Source organism: Vicugna pacos, chromosome 22 (assembly GCF_048564905.1).
Source record: "Vicugna pacos chromosome 22, VicPac4, whole genome shotgun sequence".
Classification (NCBI taxonomy): domain Eukaryota; kingdom Metazoa; phylum Chordata; class Mammalia; order Artiodactyla; family Camelidae; genus Vicugna; species Vicugna pacos.
In genome coordinates this window covers 25,850,311-25,868,052 of record NC_133008.1, presented here as the reverse complement: position 1 = coordinate 25,868,052, position 17,742 = coordinate 25,850,311, and the positions used below count along the sequence as shown (strand labels likewise).

General features: G+C 47.5%; 1 protein-coding gene and 1 long non-coding RNA gene across 2 annotated transcripts in view; both read left to right on the top strand.

The window, feature by feature from the left end:
* The window catches only part of OLFM2 (olfactomedin 2), a 55,685-nt gene that overhangs the window by 1,203 nt on the left and 36,740 nt on the right, over positions 1–17,742 (top strand). The gene's annotated exons all lie outside the window — the stretch shown is intronic.
* On the top strand, positions 619–1,578 carry LOC140688363 (uncharacterized). The gene is made up of 2 exons (XR_012063001.1): positions 619–1,028; positions 1,425–1,578. It is a non-coding gene; the product is annotated as an uncharacterized lncRNA (long non-coding RNA).

Below are 17,742 nucleotides of genomic sequence, written 5' to 3'. Positions count from 1 at the left end.
CATTCATGGTTTCATAGAAGGTCTCCCTCTCCATGGTACCTCATCCCTTGGGCAGGCTTGGGGGGCTTTGCAAAATCAGGGATCCCAGCTTTCTTCAGCTATTGGGAAAACTCTTTCCTCCTCCATCTTGGGGGTGAGAGACCCCCTTGAGTTCTCAGATCCGTAGGAGCTCAGAGAGAAGCTGGAATAAAAAATATTGAAATAATAATTATAATAACAGGTAACACATGAAGTTCTAATTATGTGCTGGGCACTGTTTCAAGCACACAGGATGGAACTAAGGCATTTAACCCTCCGAGCACCTTGCTAGTGGGTGCTATTATTACCTTCATTTTACAAATGGGAAAACTGAGGCACAGAAAAGTTAGGCCACTTGCTCAAGCTCAGATAGCTTGGGAGTGGCAGAGCTAGGATTGAACCAAGGCAGTCCAGTTCCTGAGCCCACACATTAACCCCCTTGCTAAATAATCCACTCCATGGCTGTGGACAGTGCCAGTGTAGACACTAGGGGGGTTTCTGGGTAGAAGCTCAGAGGAAAAACCATCCTAGCGTCTTCTCTTTCCTGGTCAAGAGAAGAAATGAATCAGACCATTGTATCCACCCCAGGGGGCATTGGAAGGGATGGAGATCAGACTCTGATTGAAGAATTTCCAGGCCACAAGGAGACCTGTGAGGTTGCCTCCCTCGCTCCTCTGTTTCCCCATCTCAGTCCCCACATCCTGGCTGGGATGCGAAGTGTGTGCTCAGGGCTAAGCATCAGGCTGCATCTAGCAGATGCTCAGTTGATATGTGAGCCCCAAAGAAGTAAAGAGAGTCAGCTGAGCGAGAAAGAGACAGGAGAGCAAAGAGGCATATGCTTGAGAGAACAGTGGATAAAAAAGAGCCAGGAGTGAAGTTGAATTTGGTTTCCAAGAAGGACTCTTGAAGCCACCACCTGGGGATGCTCCTCGACCCCTGCTATCTCCTAGGAAACTCTAGATTTCCTGTCCTGTCGCCAAGATTGCCTAGAAGGGCGAGTGCTGTGAAAGGTGCCACTGGGGGGTGACCCCAGGGAAGGGAGGGAGAAGCTTGGAGGTGGGACTAACATGGCTGTTTGAGGGCGGGACTAAACTGAGTTCAGTGGAGGTGGGGCTAGATGGTGGGTGGGGCGGAGCTAAATTGGAATAATTAGTTGGGGCAAGGCCGGTGGGTCCTACCACCGGCTACAGTGCCTCCAGGCGGCCACCACGGCCACTACCGTGTCATAAACCGGTCTACCTCAGCTTGCCCACCCAGCCTGGAGCCCTAGGGAAGGGAGGGGTCCAGAGGATGGAGGTTCTATCCCCTCTCAGTTTCCTCCATCACTTCCCAGAGCCTTCTCGGTCCTTGACAGGCTCTAGCTCCACTGGGGGTCCTTTCTATAAATCACTTATTTGTCTGTTCAGTTAACAGATATAATTAAGCACTGGGGATATAGCCATGAACCAAGTCATCAAATCCCTGCCTTCCTGGAGCTGACCTTACTGCAGAGAGAAGACAAGAACCGAATAAATATATAGTACAATGTCAACAGCTAAATAAATATATAATACAACGCAAGTAGCATGAATAATAATGAACAGGGTAAAGGGGATTAAAACATGATGGTGGAGGGGTGGGGGGCTCTTTTAGCAGGTGTGTTAGGCTCGATATCTCTAAGAAGGTGGTATCTGAAGGCGACATCTGAAGAAGGTGAGAGAGGATGCCTTCTGTACCCAGGGGAAGAGCATTCAAAGCAGGAGCAGCAGGTGCAAAGGCCCTGAGGTGGAAACAAACTTGGTGTGTTGAGGAGCAGCAAGGAGGCTGGTGTGGCTGGGGAGGAGCGAGTGAAGGGGAAGTTGAGGGGAGATGGGGCTAGGGAAGCCAGCAGGGGCCAGACCAAGTGAGAACTTGTGGGCTGTGGGCAGGAGTTGGGATTTGATCCTGAGGACAGGGAAGTAGGACCTGTCAAGGAGTTGTCCATCCATCTAAGGTTTGGAGCCATCAGAGAGCTTGACAGCTCCAAGGCCCACCATCTTCCCTGTGGGAAAGGTATTCCCTCTCTGACCACTGGGAAGTCATCCTTAAGATCTAGCTACATCTTAGTACTATCTGGGTTTGGGGGCACTTCTTTCCTAGGGTCCCCAGAGGATGGAACAGGAGTAAGCTCAGTTTACATTGCATGCCCCAGGGCCTTTGCACTTGTCACTCCCTTTTCCCCAGGTAGCTACTCAACTCCCTCCCTCTCCCGCTTAAGTGTCACTTCCTCTGGGATGCCCACCCTGACCAGCCATCTAAAATAACCCCCTACTGCCACTCTGTAAGTTCTTACTCTGCATTATTTTTCTTCATAGCCTTTGTCACTACCTTTCCAGGATTTCTTGATTTACTTATTGTCGGTCTCCCCAAAGAGAGGCCGCTCATCAGGGTCCAGTGTCCTGTGTTGTATCATCAGTGCCTACAGCAGAGCCTGGCGCACTGTAGATTCTCAACAAATATCTGTTGAATGAATGGATGCATCCCATCCTCTCCCACAGAGTCTCTTTCTTTCTCAAACAGTGGGGCTCTAGTGCCAAGGGAGGGTCAGGAGAACAACCCTTCCCCTGGGCCATCCCAGACCCATTTCAAGCCAACCCCCGCTCCTGGATGGGAGGCATCAGGAAAAATCCGTCTCCTTCATCTTTGCCTAAAATTCCACCATGACAAGTCACCACTATCTGGAGTTAAGATGCTGTTCCCCTCCGGGCTCCTTTAGAAAATGTAAATGTCCCAGGTGGAGGGAAGTAAAAGGAAATCTTGAGGACTCCCAAATAATAAGTGAATTGGACATTTTTTTCCTAGGAAACAGCGGCGTTGGGGCTGGGCCCAACATGAAGGAGCTGGGGCGACACCTAGTGGTAGAATGAGGTTTGTGCAGAGACTGTGTGTCCCTGTGACCCTGGTGAAAGGTGTGCAGACAGATGTCCCTATGCGTGTGGGGGTCAGTCAGGGTCCTGGCCAGGATGTGAGGCAGGGCAGGCACTTGCCTTGGGTGCAAAATTTAAGGGGGTGCCAAAAATCCAGAAAAAAGATAAATATTATTTGAATGCAATATTTTAAAGAAAATCAAAATGAATGCAAAAAAATCTATGATGCACATAATGTCAAAATTTTAAGTAAAGGCAGGATCCAACTCACCTCAGTCTAACCCTGGCCCTATAGGAGTGTGTCTGTAGTGTCCATGGGGGTGTGTGTGTATGTTTAAGGACTGTGGACTTGGCATTGGCCAAGCCGGGCACAGGGACACTTGTGTGCCAAAATCATGTTGGTGGGTGTGTGTGCACAGTGACTCTGGTTCCATGCGGGTCAACCATGCGGGCGTGTGTGCATTTCTTAAGAATCCAGCAGCTGGCATTGGCAATGGCTTTGTGTCCCCAGGATTCAGTGTCAGTGCCTGGGAGGCAGTTACTTACTGTTTTCATTTATTCATGCCTTTATGCGTTCATTTGGAAAGCATCCATGGTGAGTCTTCTGTGGGTCGAGCCTTATGTCAGACGCTAAGGCTGGGCGACCGTTTGAGCTCTCAAAAGGAGTGGGATGGAAGATTTCACTTCTCTAAAGTGGAGCCTGGCTGGGCTGGGGAGAAGGGAGTTGTGACCGGAGTAGGAGACTTTGGTCCCAGTTTTGGGGAACTCTTGTCTTCACTGCCAGAGTGGAAGCCTGGTCTGACTCATAACTTCATCCACCCAGAGCTTAGCCACAAATCAAGGAGAAACCAGAAGGAGCAGAGAGGAGTCAGAATAAGTTCCAGGAAGTCTGTGTGCAAAAACTTACCCATCTTGCTTCTGGGAGCTCCAGCACATTCTCAGTGCCTGTTTACTCTTACTTTACACACAGTTCTAACAATCCTGGGCACCTAGTGTCTAAGCCCTGCTGAGCAGATGAGAAGACAGGGAATCACAGTGTGAGAAGAAAGAAGTGGCAAAGTCAGTTGAAGCCATTGAATGAAATGGCTAATAGCTTCTTACCTTTTCAGCCCTGAGAGAATCCTGGTTGTTCCTAAGAAAAGTAAAAGGTTAGCACATGGTGAGCTGGATTATTTCTAGTCCTCATTTCTCTAGTAATTCATGTGTGAACAACACCAAGCGAGGCACCAGGGATGTGGAGAGGTGTGACAGAGTCCACTGTGGGATGGTTCTCAGGGCCAAATAAGGATGTGTGTGTGTGTGTGTGTGTGTGTGTGTGTGTGTGTTTAAATAAAACTTTAAAAAATTGTGGCAAAATACTATCTTAGCCATTTTTAAGTCTACAGTTCAGTAGTGTTAGATCCCTTTACATTATTATGCAACCATCACCACCATCCATCCCCAGAATGCTCTTCATCTTACAAAACTGAAATTCTACCCATTAAACAACAACTCTCCGTTCCCCCTCCCCCAGCCCCTGGCAACCCTCCTTCTACTTTCTGTCTCTATGAATTGAACTCCTCTAGGGACCTCACATGAGTGGAATCATGCAGTATTTGCCTTTTTGTGTCTGGCTTCTCTCACTGAGCATCATGTCCTCAAGGTTCATCCACGTTGTAGCAAATATCAGAAGTTCCTTCCTTTCTAAGGCTGAATACTATTTCATCATATGGATGGAACATGTTTTGTTTATCCATTTATCCTTCAAAAGACATTTAGGTTGTTTCCACCTGTGGCTGTTGTGAATAATGCTGCTATGAACATGAATGTGCAAGTATCTCTTTAAGTCTTTGCTTCTAACTCTCGGGTGTACACCCAGAAGTGGGTCTGCTGGATTGTATGATAATAATGTGTTGAATTTATTACTTAATTATTATTATTATTATTTTATTTAATGGAGGTACTGGGAATGGCCGTGTGCATAATAAGCATGTGCTTTACCACTGAGCTATATCCTCCCCCATTTGACTTTTTGATTCCAGCCCATTCTAAGGGATATGAAGCAGCTCTTCACTGTGGCTGCATTTCATTAAGAGTTAATGATACTGCACATCTCTTCATGTATTTATTGGCTAGCCAAGTCCTTTGTTCATTTTGAAAATTGGGATGTTTGCTTTTTTGTTGTTCAAATAGAAGGATTTAAAGCCAGGAATGAGACATGGTTGGATTTGTGTGAGGGACAGATCTTCTGACTGTAACATGGAAGACAAACTGGAGTGGGGAGAGTAAAGGCGTGAAGACAGAATTATTTCAGGAGCTGACAAGACCTAAGGCAAATTGATAGCGGCCAGAGGCGTAGCAGGACTAACATTTAGGGGGTAAGGGGAGGGTACCTCTCACTGTTTGCTGTCCAAGGTCCTCAACCAGGTCTACTGTTTCCTTCCCAAACTCCTCCTGAAATTCTGAACCAGGCGGGATGCTGGAGAGAGATGGCACTGAGACTCCTGGGGAGAAAGCATTTCAACATCCCTTCCAAACACCTGCTGTAACCAAGCAAAAAACTAAAAGTAGGCACAGGCTAGAAGAGTAACACCATTCGTGTTCTGAGGGATGCAAAGCTGTGTATGTGTGGATACAAATTCATGCCTTTCTTATGTGTGAATGAAATACCATGGGGGCCAAAATGGCCGCGTGGACAGAGGCCACTTGGCTCCTTGCAGAGGACACTGAGCTTTGCTTGGTTTCTGCTTTCTAGCTTCTCTACTGGAAATTCTATCATTCTTACCTGCTGCACATCAAACAGAAATAGAATTTATGTTTTATACTTGATACCGTAATTCACATTTTGGAATAAATTTCCTTCATGACATAAAGCGTATCTACAAAGAAGTACTCAGATCATAAAGGTACAGCTTGATAAATTGTCTCGAAGTGACATAATGTTACCAGTACCAGGTTAAGAAACAGAATTTTGCAAGAATCCAGAAGCCCCCTCTATGCTTCTCCTAGCCCCATGCACTCCCCCACCTCCAAGGGTAATCGCTAAGCTGACCTCTCTCGCTATGGTTTGACTTGTATTTTAACTTAATGAAGTCATTAACTATGTAGTTTTTTTATACCTGGCTTCTGTTACTCAACATAATATTTGTAAGGTCTCTCCATATGATTGTTTTGTGATAGATTGCTAGGTTTAGTTGCTTTGTGATCTTCCGTTGTGTGAATATATTGTGATATATCCATTCCACTGTTTCTCGGCATTTGGGTTGGTGAAGTTGGTGGCTGACACAAACAGTGCGGAAACAAACACTCTAACAAGTGTCTTTAATAAATACTCGTTCGCATTTCAGTTGGGTCTATATGTACAGCAGACTCTCTTTATTCTCAGCGATTATGTTCCATAAAGACCCTGCGAATGCTGAATTAGTGAACACTAAATCATCGTTAGATCCCTGCGAGCCTCTGGTCACAAAATTTTTGTTGACCAAACAGTATGCGATCTCCTTTTATGAATGTTTCTGTTTAAAACCACCTTATTTAATGTAGGTGGTTGATTCATTAGCACCAAACTCATGGCCAAAGGCGCCCGAAACTTATACTTGAATGAGGCTTATTGATGAGTTGTGTTTTCTCTAAAAGACATTTTACAGCCTTCTGGCATCTAGACAGCACTCAGCACCGTGCATGGAGCCACTTAAAATAGCGAGATCACCAATAAAAAGCGCGAGAATGTGAAAATTTTGGCACTAAATAGGCGGTGAAAAAGACGCTTGTTTACAGTTACGAGAGCTGAAACAAGAAAGCAGAGCACAGCAGTGCTGGGTCTCGCTGGGAACCTGCACGTCAGTGACTCAGTTTTTTGCCGCTCTGTGCGTGTCCACGAATGACCACAAAAGCCCAAAAGTATTGGCTTGGGGGTTACAAATAAACTGTAGTGAGTAGACAAGTTTGACAATGTGGAACCTGCAAATGGTGAGACTCAAGTGCATATACCTAGGAGTATAAGTGCTGAGTTGTAGGGAAGGAGATATTGCCGAACAGTCTTTGAAAGTTCCAAAGACTCTTCAGAAAGTTTACCAATTTACTCTCCCCGTAGTAGTGTCTGAGCGTTCCAGTTGCTTCACATTGTCACCAGCACTTGGTGTTGTCTTTCTGTTTCACTTTAGACATTCTTACAGGTGTGGAACGGTATCACATTGTGGATTTAATTTACATTTCCTGATGACTAATAATATTTAAATACCTTTTCACATGTTTATCTATCACTTGATTATCCCCTTTTGTAAAATGCCAGTTGAAGTCTTTTGCCCGTTTCTCTATTAAAAGGTTTGCCTTTTTCTTGTATTTTGTAAGAATATGTGTTTGTAGATATCCAAATTTTATATCTGTGTTTCTATCTATCTATCTATCTATGTATCTATCTATCAATCTATCTCATATAAGTTAACATTAGGATATGAGTTCTTTGTTGGACATGGGATTGCAAATATCTCCCCCTACTGTGTGGCTTGTCTTTTCAGTCTCTTAATGGTGTATTTGATCAACAGAATTTCTTAATTTGAATGTAGTTCAAGTAATAATTTGTTTCCTTCAAAGTTAGTGCTTGTCACTGTCCTGTTAGAGAAATCTTTGCCTATCCCGGAGTAATGAAGATATTCTTCTGTATTTACTTCTTAAAGATTTATTGTTTACCTTTCACATTTAGTTGTACAATCTATCTGGAATTGATTTTTGTATATATGACATGAAGTAAGGACCAACATTTATTCTTTCTCCTCTGAACAGGTCCAGTTGACCCAGGACCATGTAGATTCTGGAGCCTGACTGTCTGGGATAAAATCCTGGGGGCCTTCAAAAAGTTTCCTTGCACCTCTGTGCCTCTATTTCCTCATTCTAGAAAGGGGAATTGTAATCCTATCTGCTGCATGGTGCTATTCTGAGGGTTAAATGACTTATTACGTGTACATTGCTGCAAGTGGTACCTAGCTCATGATAAGTACTCAATAAACCGGAGCAATTACTGCTATTGTTTCTGACAGTTATGAACTTTTTTCCTCCTGATAATTTTCAGGGCACGGAAAAAAGACTCTTTCCATGGCTCCTGGTCTTAGTATGTTCAGATGGCTATACTAAAATACCACAGACTAGGTGGCTTATAAACAACAGAAATCTATTTCCTACAGTTCTGGAGGGTGTGAAGTCTAGAATCAAAGTGCTGGCAGATTTGGTGTCTGGTGAGAAACGGTTTCTCAGTGTCTTCATCTTGGTGTCTTCCACCTCATGTGATAGAAGGGAGAGGGAGCTCTCTGGGGTCTCTTTATTTTTTTATTTTATTATATTTTAAAAACATTTTTTATTGAGTTATACTCATTTTACAATGTTGTGTCAAATTCCAGTGTAGAGCACAATTTTTCAGTTATACATGAACATACATATATTTATTGCCACTTTTATTTCTCTGTGAGCTACCACAAGATCTTGTATATATTTCCCTGTGCTATATAGTATAATCTTGTTTATCTATTCTGCATATGCCTGTCAGTATCTACAAATTTTGAACTCCTAGTCTGTCCCTTCCCACCCCCGTCCCCCTTGGCAACCACAAGTTTGTATTCTATGTCTATGAGTCTGTTTCTGTTTTGTATTTTTGTTCTTTTTTTTTTTTAGATTCCACATATGAGTGATCTCATATGGTATTTCTCTTTCTGACTTACTTCACTTAGAATGACATTCTCCAGGGACATCCATGTTGCTGCAAATGGCATTATGTTGTCGGTTTTTATGGCTGAGTAGTATTCCATTGTATAAATACACTGCATCTTCTTTATCCAGTCATCTGTTGATGGACATTTAGGCTGTTTCCATGTCTTGGCTATTGTAAATAGTGCTGCTATGAACATTGGGGTGCAGGTGTCTTTTTGAAGTAGGGTTCCTTCTGGATGTATGCCCAGGAGTGGGATTCCTGGGTCATATGGTAAGTCTATTCCTAGTCTTTTGAGGAATCTCCATACTATTTTCCACAGTGGCTGCACCAAACTGCATTCCCACCAGCAGCGTAGGAGTGCTCCCTTTTCTCCACAGCCTCTCCAGCATTTGCCTTTGTGGACTTTTGAATGATGGCCATTCTGACTGGTGTAAGGTGATACCAGGGTCTCTTTATAAAGACACAAATTCCACACATGAGGGCTCCACCCTTATGACCTAATCACCTCCCAAGACTTCATCTTCAAATACCATCGCATTGGGGATTAGGTTATGAATTTGGGGGGAACACAAAACATTCAATATATAGCACTCCCCAACATGATGCTTTAAGGTGATGTTGGCGACTGTGAGAAAGGGATATTTGTGGAGATAGATCTACATCAAGATCAGCTGGCATTGGTGATAGCGTGAATGGAAGAGTAGAGAAAGAGAAGGAAAGTAAGGGGCAGCAGAATCTGTACTTTCTAACTCTGGGTACCTCTGGGCCAGGACCAGGGTGAGGCAAGCAAGGAACGTAGGGTGCAAAACTTAAGGAAGAATTCATTCTCATTGCAGAGGTCCTTGGGGGAGGAAACCTGCAGGGAAAGTTTTAGGGATGCTTCCCCCTTTTAAACAGTTTTAATGAGGTATAATTTATATACCATTAAATCCACCTGTTTAAGTGTGTGACTCGATGACTTTTAGTAAATTTGCAGAGTTGTGCAAACATCACCCCAATCCAGTTTTAGGATATTTCCATCACTCACAAAAGATCTCTTGAGCCCATCTGCTGTCCATCCCCACTCTCACCCCCAGCTCCAGGCAACCACTAATCTTATTTCTTGTTTTTGTTTTTGTTTTTTTTTTTTGTGGGGGGAAGTAACTAGGTTTATTTATGTATTTTTAAATTAATTATTATTATTCTTTTTAGTGGCGGTACTGGGGATTGAACCTAAGACCTTGTGCATGCTAAGCACACACTCTACCACTGAGCTATACCCTCCCCTGTCACTAATCTTATTTCTATCTCTGTATATTTGCCTTTTCTGGACATTCTGTGTAAATGAGATCATGCAAAATGTAGCCTTTTGTATCTGGCTTCTTTCACTTAGCAAAATATTGTTGAGATTCATCCGTGCTGTAACATAAATCAATCATTTGTTCATTTTTATTGCTGAATGATATTCCATTGTATGAATGTACCACAGTTTGTTTATCCATTCACCAATTGATGAGGATTTGAATTGTTTCATTCATTATGAAAAATGCTGTTATGAATATTCATATACACATCTTTCCGGGAACATATGCTTTCATTCCTCTGGGGTAGATGGAATTGTTGGGTCTTATGGTCAGTTTCTGTTGAACAGTTTAAGAAACTGCTGAATTGTTTCTCAAAGTAGTTGCAACATTTTATATTCCCACTGGCAAGAGGTTTCTGGTTCTCCACATCATCACCAATACTTGGTACTGCCTGTCTTTTTGGTTACAGGTTGTTCTGGCAGGTGTCATGTGCTATTAGACCTGTGAAACACACAAGCAGAAATGTCCAAGAAGTGGATGGACTTAGGGATTTGCACTCTAGGTGGCGATCTGAGCTGTAGATATACCTTTGGGAGCATTAGCTCTAGATTCATTTAGTCAGTCAATCAATAATTTCTTGAGCACCTAATATGTGCCAAGCACTAGTCTAAGCTGTGGGGAGGCAGCTGTGAAAAATACAGACAGGTAGGTGCCCTTGTGAAGCTGAAAGTCTAGTGGAGCAGAGACTATAAACAAATAAAAGGACAATATAATGTCACACAGTGATAAATGTTGTTTAAAAAATAGAGCAAGAAATTAAATTAAATTAAATTAAATTAAATTAAATTAAATTAAATTAAAAAATAGGGGCAGAATAAGGGACAAGAGTGGTGGGGGCTGCTATTGTAGATGAGGTGGCCAGAGGAGGTCTTTCAGGAAACAACAGCCATATCACTCAGAGTCCAGTCGGGGAAGCAAAGCACTCTAGGTGTTTCAAAGAGAGGAAATTTAATATAGAGAATTGGTTAAGTGTGAGATGGAAGAGATGAGAAGCCAAACTGATGAGATGATCAGGGAATCCAGGAATAAACCACAGCACAAAGCTGCTGGAGGGACATGACAAAAGGGTGGTGTGATGAGAAAGCGGCTCTGTGTGAGAGCTGGGCTCATGGAGGAGACAGAGTCACTGTCAGAACACACTCCTCACTCTAAGCTGAAAGAGAGAGGAGAAATGCCCTGGCCAATCCCTTCCTCCCACCCTCTAATTTCCCTCCAATGCCTCTCATTGGATGGGCCTAACAGGAAGCCAGTGTGCCAGGGAACCTGGGAAATGTAGTTTTCTGGAGAAGAGTAGGGCACGACTCTGTTCTACACAATGATAGAACAGAGATATAAATGAAGTAAGGGAACAAAATGCATGTGTATCTGTGGTAATAGTGTTCTGGATAGAGCAGACAGCCAGTGCAAAGGTCCTGAGGTTGGAGTGTGCCAAATGGAACCAAAACCCTGGGAATGAGTATGATGGATGGTCCAGGTATAGCATACAGAATGACAGGGACTAGGGATCTGGGACACATTTAAGGAAGGCAGGAGACAGTGATGATGCAGACTTGAAGTCAAGGGACAAATGGCTTTCAGGAAGGAGGGAATGATCCATGAAGACTTACTTGTGAGAGTGACTGAATGTGGGCTTGGGTGAGGCTGCGAGACCAGCAAGTTGTAAGGTCACTGGTGCCTTGAGTGAGAGGAGTTTTGGAAGCATACAGGAGCGGGGAGGTGAGGATGCAGAGGCAGCAAGGGCAGATGCGAGTATAGACCACTCCTTTGGAGGTGCTTGGCTGGGAGGAGCCAGGACAGTTTCCTACATCACCGGCAGTGAGAGAGTGAGAGAACATCATGGGTTCCAAATTCTCTAAACTGGGAGGCCTTGGAGCCCAGTGGTTTTGGGGTCTGAAATCAGACCCACCTAGATTCAAATCCTGGACACTCATTTACCTGCTGGGTCACCTTGAGCGGGTTCCCTCTCCTTTCCGAGTCTAGTTTCCTCACTCATAAATAGGGAAGTTGCTGTACTTTTCATGGGAGGTTGCATCCTCAAGCGTATTTGCAAAGTGTTCAGCACTCATAAACACAAGCTGTAGTACAGATGGGCAAGGCGACTTCTCATTGTTTAAAGCTCATTATCAACTGCACATAAGAATAATGGCAGCTACTGTTTGTGAAACGCTTACCATGTCCCAGACCCCCAGCAAAGTGCTTTACAAGTACCATCTCTCCCCAGTCTCCTCCAGGTCACTCTGCTCCAACCACACTGTCCTCCTTCTTGTTCCTTGAAGGCTTAGGCTCCTGCCCCAGGGCCTTTGCACTTGCTGTTCTTGGTGTCTGGAACTTTTCCTTCAGATTTTCCAATGGCTCCCTCCCTCACCTTCTTCAGGTCTCTTCTCAAATGTCTCTTTCCCCAATCAACTTCATTAAAGTTTTCTCCCCTACTTAGTCCATATGCCTGCCCCTTGCTTCCAAATTCCTATGTATTTTACCCAGCACCCCCACCCCATCATTGCTGGCTCTCTTGTTCTATAGAATATTCATCTCCACAAAGGCAGGCTTTTTTTGTCTGTTGTTCATGGTGCTTGGGACATAGTAGATGCTCAATAAATCCTTCACTTGATGCTCAGGACACCCGAGCCATTTACACGTATTAGGTCCATGGGTCCTTACAATCCCCTACTTTGCAGATGAGGAAACTGAGGCAGAGAAAGGTCATTGCTGGAAGTCATACAGGGACACAACCTGCCTCTTGGTGTTGTCAAGCTCAGAGAAAAAGGATAGTTCAAAGTCCCGACCGCCATCCCTACACCCGTGTTCAGTGCTCCTCCCGAGACGAGTCCTCGGTGAGCATCCACGGCCGGGGAAAGGCCTGAGTCATCGCCGCCTCCAGACGGCGGCGGCCGCGGGCTGAGGGCGACGGCGGCCACAGCCGTGGCGGCAGCGCGAGGTGATGCGGGGACGCCAGGAGGGGGCGTGAGTGCAGGGAAAACAGAGGAAATTAAAACCCGCCGGGCGATCCTCCTGGCTGCCTCGCCCCCGCCGCCGCCGGCTGGTGCGTGGGTAGGAAGTAGGGGGCACCGCACTCCCCTCTGCTTGGGAGGGGCGGGCCCCAGAGCTGGTCCCCGGGGTCTGGAGGAAGGTCCGAAGTGTCAGTTCCCCGCCCCCACCCCAAGTTCAAGTTGTGAGTGGAGACCCGCCTGGGACTTGTCTGCAAAAGGCTAGCTCCGGTCTCAGCCGTCCCGGGTTATAATGCCGCCCCTTGGAGTCATGGGGGTCCTCCGACTGCAGAAGTGACCCCATTCCCGAACCTTCATCCAAGTAATCGCCTCTATTGGTTCGGGACCTGCCACTCTGGGCTTCCTTCGTCCCGATCTCCACAGTGGTCCTGGTACCGGGGAAGCCCCTTCCCCAAGGGAAAAGAGACCCTTGGCTGCCCGATTCCAGGGAGCGCACCAGAGGCGCCCCCCATGCCTGGTTTTAGGGAGCCGGGGTCAGTGTCCTAACAGTGGGTGGGTGAGGACTTGTGACTCCAGCCCCCTGCCAGCTTTGGGTGGTCGGGGTGGGGCAGCTGCCCATTTAAACGAAGGCGGTGCGCGGGGGGCTCTGCGAGGGGCTGCGCGCGGAGGGTGGCCAGGGAATACCTCGCGGCGGGGGGAGGTGGGTGGGAGGGGCGGGAACACCGCTGGGGGCGGGGCTGGGAATGCCACGGCGCGGGGGGGGGCGGGGCAGGTGGGGCCTGCCGCCGGAGGGGGCCCCGCACCGAGTGGGGCGGTCCCAGGCAGGGGGCGCGGCAAGGCCCGGGGAGCGCGGCGGGAGCCGTCTGGGTGCCCCCCGCCCCCCGCCGGGCTCCGGGCCGGAGCCGTGACGTCACGGCGGCTGGAAGTGCCCGGCGCGGAGGCGCGGGAGGGGGTGGGGGGGCCGAGGCGGCGCTTTATAAGCGGAGCCCGCCGGGCGCGCCGAGCCGCAGCCCGCGTCCCCGAGCCCCCCGGCCGGCCCGGCCCCGGCCCCGGCCCCCGGCTCGCGCTCGCGCCCCTGGGGGCGGCTGGGTGGCGAGGGACGGAGCGCCAGGCGGCGGGCCGGAGAAGGGACGCGCGGCGGGCGGCCGCGGGGCATGAGGCGGGGGCGCGATGTCGGTGCCGCTGCTCAAGATCGGGGCCGTGCTGAGCACCATGGCCATGGTCACCAACTGGATGTCGCAGACGCTGCCCTCGCTCGTGGGGCTCAACGGCACCGTGTCCCGCGCGGGCGCCTCCGAGAAAATCGTGAGTGGCCGCCTTAGCGGGGGGCGCTCCCGGGGGGCGTGGTGCTCGCACTGCCGCCGCCGCAGCCCCCGGGGGCCCCCGCCCCCCAGCTTCCCCGCGCGCCGGGCCGGGGGGCGCCCTCCCGGGGCTGGGGGCTTGACGCGGAGACCGAGGAGCCCCGGGACCCCCAGCCGTCTCCGCACGGTTTATTATTATGATGACTTCTTATTATCAGTGTGCAGTGGCCGAGTGGCAACAATGTACTAGCCTTGCTCCGGCCCGGGGCGGAGGCAGCTAGGGCTGCGGACCTGAGCCTGGTCCGGACTGAGTGGGGCGAAACGGGAGCGGTAGATTCAGGGGGTTGGGTGGAACCCTGCCCCTGAATGGGGAAGGTCTCCAAGGGTGTCCACCTTCAGGATCTCTCCCTGTTCGTGCCTCAGTGCCTCTGAGTAGTCCCACGTCTGTCAGTCTGTCTGTCTCTCTCTCTGTCTCTCCCTGTCTCTCTGTCTCTGTGTGTCTCTCTCTGTGTCCCTTTCTCTGTCGGTCTGCCTCTCTGTTCTTTTTCCTCTGGTTTGCATCTCTGTTTTTCTCTCTGTCTCTATGTTGCGCTGTCTCTGACTTCTTATCTCTTCCTGTCTGTCTCCCTTTTTCTCTCCCCTGTACCCCCCAACCCCCAGCACCTCCCTCCTCATTACCTGCCTCACCATATGCTGATTTCTTATTCCATGGCTCGCCCTCCATAGGAGGCAGACGAGTCTCAGAAGGGCAGGAGCAGGGGCTGGGGCTCAGGCTGCCTCCAGACACTCCAGGATTGCTCCTCCTTCCCCCATCCCATCCTGTCCTCCTCCATCACCTCTTTCCTGCAGCTTCCTTGGCCACAGAACCTCCATTGCAAACTTCCTTCAGCCTCCTCCAGATGTGCCCTTCCCCTCTCATCCCTTCCCCTCTTCATTCTGGTTTCTGGACTTCTCCCAGTATGTAGAACTGGGATTCATGGAGCTCCCTCTCCTGCTTGATGTTTCCCCAACTTCACCAGCTCCCCTGTTTAGCCTCCAGTGGCCACCACACTGAAAAGAAAGAGGTCTTTGCTCGCAAGGGTTACAGGCAAGTGGAGGGGTGGGTACCATGTCCTGGGCTCAGGCTTTGTCCAGCCCCTGGGGGGATTATCACTGGGCCTGGCCCAGGTGAGGGCTTTCAGTCTAAATTCTCCAAATTGAAACCAACATATGACAATGTCTTTCCGTGTGTCTCTCACATCAAGTGGTATTTTCTGAGTATGTCCTGGTGTGTCAGTCTATGCATGGGTTTTGGTGTGTGTATGGGGGTGTGTCTGAGTGGAGGGTGTGAGAAAGTTTATGTGCTTTGTCAGCATGAGGGTCCAAGTGTATCTGCCTGTGTATGCGAGTGCATCCCAGAATGAGTGTGGGTGTGTCCCTGCGTACTCACTGTGTCTGGGCATGGATGTGTCTAAGTGTGTATCTGCAGTTGTATGTCCCTGGCTATGAGTTTGTTTATGTGTAGTTGCATGTGTGCATGTAAGTCTGTATACATGAGTCTAAGACAGACATCTTGCTGTTACCTTCTGAGTAGGGAGACAGACAGTGTCTCATTGCAATCAGAAGCCAGATTTCCTCCCACCCCCATCTAAAAAGTGTGAGTCAGTGTAAATGTATGGATGTATTGTGTACAGCACGTGGTGTGTAAATGAGAGCATATGCTATGTCTGGAGGATATGTACCTAAGTGTGTAAGTGCATGTCTCTAGGTTATGATTCTGTGCATGTGTCTGTGCAATTATACATGTGCTGTTTTGTGTGCATATACATGCAGACATGTATGTCTTTAGAAGTGTGTGCATATATGTTGAAATGTGTGTCTATGGATGGGGTGTATGCCTACTTTGTATGCATGTGGGTGTATTCCTGGGTGTATCATGATTTTTCTGTTAAGTGTGAGTGTATGTGTACTCAAACTGACCTGTTCTCCACTCTAGCCATCTGTAACTAACAGGATCTTGATCCAATGCTTCCATGAAATCAACCTCTGAAAGCTAATCGTTCTCCCATCCCTGATCCCCATCCCATCCCTCAGTCTCACTAAGGCTTGCCAGAAGAGCTCTCTGGAGTGAGATGCCAGGGAACTCAGGGTGGAACCTGGGAGGGGACTGTGACATGAGGGTCCTTTGGGAAGGGTCTTGGGAGTCTGAGAGACATAGGTTGAAATCCAGACTTTACCCCAACTTGCTCTATGACTTGCACTTGACTGGGTCAGTGACATCACCACTCTGAGCTGCCATTTCCTTTTCTATAAAATGGGAATGATAATGCCTACATTACAGAACTGTTGTGGGAAACTGAGGTCTACCATCTAGCGCCTCATCCATCCATCCTTCCATCTAACTCTCCATCCACCCAACTTTATAGTTATCCTTTTATCCATTCATCAGTCCATCCATCCATCCATCTATCCATTCACCATCCATCCATTCACCCATCCATTCATCCATCATCTATCCAACCACCATCCACCCACCCACCCATCCATCTTTTCATCCTCCTATCCATCTCTCCATCCACCTCCCTACTCATCTATCTTTCCATCCACCCATTGTCCATCATCTGTCCCTCCATCCGTCCTCTCATGCACTCATCCTTCCATCCATCCATCTCTCTATTCATGCATCCACTTATCCCCCCATTCATTATCCATCTTCCAACCATCTCTTCATCTGTCCTTTATATATCCATCCTTCCATCTATTTTGTTTATGCAACAAAATTGTTGAGTGCCTCCTGTATGTCAAGTATGTATATACTTGAAAGTCCCAGTTGAGTGCCTGACATAGTAGATCCTCTGTTAGTGACAGGACTCTGAGTCAGATGAATCTGGGTTTCAATTCTGATCCTGCAATTTACTAGTGGAATGACCTTGGGGGGAATTATTTAATCTCTCTAAGTTCCAATATCCTCATTAGTCAAAGAGAATTCAGAGTCCCCATTAAACCATGAAATCCATAAGGACATCTGTGTTTTACTCACTATTGAACCCTAAGGTCTGACGCATAGTAGGCCTACAACAAATATTTGTCAAGTGGCTGCATCAACAATGATATCTTCTTAAGGATTCATGGATTCCGCCTTCAAATAGACACAAATGGCTGGGTGCATAGTAGGTATTCAGTAAGGAGGGACTGCTTTGTTTGCTATTGTAGCCAAACACATAATAGGCATGGAGTAAATATTTGTTGTGTCTAAATCAACAATTCACCTTCCGAAGGATTGGGGAGAACAAATGGAAGTGAGTGGTTATGGGGAAGGTGCACAGCAAGGAGGAGTTGTAAGAAGGTGTAGAGCACCAACAAGGGGAAGCTGAGGGGTTCAGGAACCCAGGTGGTGAGCATTCCCAGTCATGAGACAGATGGTTGGTTGCTGGTATTTGACTTACAAAAGGACCCCAGTGAGGTGAAGGTGAGCCCAGACCCTCTGGACATTTTTGTCTTTGGCTTCCCCTCTCCAATTTGATCTGGAGAAGCAGCTTAGTATTCTAAGATATTCTGACCATCTCTGGAAGGGGAGGAAGCGAGGAGGAA